Source organism: Trichinella spiralis (genome assembly GCF_000181795.1).
Source record: "Trichinella spiralis strain ISS 195 chromosome Unknown Scfld6, whole genome shotgun sequence".
Classification (NCBI taxonomy): Eukaryota; Metazoa; Nematoda; class Enoplea; order Trichinellida; family Trichinellidae; genus Trichinella; species Trichinella spiralis.
In genome coordinates this window covers 5,067,033-5,068,133 of record NW_003526945.1, presented here as the reverse complement: position 1 = coordinate 5,068,133, position 1,101 = coordinate 5,067,033, and positions in this window count along the sequence as shown.

Sequence of the window (1,101 nt, the reverse complement as noted above, 5' to 3'; positions counted from 1 at the left end):
CAGATGGCCATTCTGATCCGCCGAAGACGTAGCTTCCGCACCAGATGGCGTGCGTTGCCAGGCAGATGTGAATCGTTACGCCTACTAAGCCTGCCGCCTCATGCACATCAAATTGCCGTCACACCTGATACTCAAAATTAATGTACTGTCCTGCAGAACCATCTCATGTTTGCATACTTACCGTATGATTTACAACTCATCATTATTGATTTAATGTATTATGCCTACTTATCTTTTTAAATAAAGCTGACAACTGTAAGTTTCTGCTTTTTGCAATTAAAACATTCTAATTAACTATTATAAAACCCTGCTGAAATGTGTAGTTACGAGTGATGTTATTATACCTAATTAGAAAATATTATAACCCACTTTTGTGTTTACATTGCATGTTAATCATTTATTAAAAAACTCTCACTGCTGAAATATGTTGTTACGAGTGACGTTATTTAACCTAATTAAAAATTAAAATACTCAGTGTTGCATTTACGTTGCATTTTAAACTTTCTAATTAGCATATTAAATTTAATCTCATATTTAATACTGTTTTCCTACATGTTACAGATTAATAACATTCTATTTATAGAAGATTACTTCCTATTTATGAAAAGATTAAACTCGTTGCACCTTATCTAAACTAATTGTTTATTTAATTTACTCCAAGTTTACTTTTCCACTGCCTAATTAAAGGAGACCCCGATTAACATTTTTATAAGTAAAAAATTTATATTCAAACAATAGCTAATTCACCAATAATTAATAAATAAAATTATGCTAATTTAATGTTTACCATATTACATCCCTTTAACTGTTTACATTAGACTGTTTTAAAGTAAAAATCTACTTTGACATTACATTCTTTAAAGTAAAAAACTGCTTTAAACTAAAAATATATTATTATCAGTATACAATTAATGAATAATTAAAATCTATTATAAGATGAAATGCAAATGAAAAATTGATAAACTTTTATGAAATTCAATAATTATTGAATTTGATCAATTATTAGATGAATGAACATTATATTTTATTTATCATTTAGTTCCTAAATGATAAATTAATGTAGGAATGTTAGCAAATTAACTATTTAGCATGATTATAGGG